Raw genomic sequence first — 447 nt, 5'->3', positions numbered from 1 at the left:
AAAATTGCACACTACAATGAAAGGCTGATGATCAACTTCCATTTTTCTTTAATGTGATGATTGTTGTCTATATGAGAATTCCTGTGATTCCTCCTTTCGACGGGGAAGGGAGATAGGGTGGGGTAGCAGGGCAAGATTGAGTGTTGTATTTTTTTTTAAACTGTCTAATCATGTATCGATATGCGTCCCCTTTTATCATTGAGTCTGTCGTTAAGCCTATCACTATAGCAAGATTGTTCGAACTAAGCAAGACAAGAATGGTGATACCATACTCCTTGTTACCTATAAAAAGACAGTGTGTGCTTTATTCAATAATGTATAATGTCCCTCTATAAATTTTAATTTTTTTTAATACAATGATTATCTGACTTCAACTTAATTAAAGGTAGCTCAAGCTTTGAACCAACTATACCCTACCAACCAATTCCATGTGTGAGGGCTATCATA

Source organism: Olea europaea, chromosome 12, assembly GCF_002742605.1.
Source record: "Olea europaea var. sylvestris chromosome 12, O_europaea_v1, whole genome shotgun sequence".
Lineage (NCBI taxonomy): Eukaryota > Viridiplantae > Streptophyta > Magnoliopsida > Lamiales > Oleaceae > Olea > Olea europaea.
Note: the sequence above shows the minus strand (reverse complement) of the source record.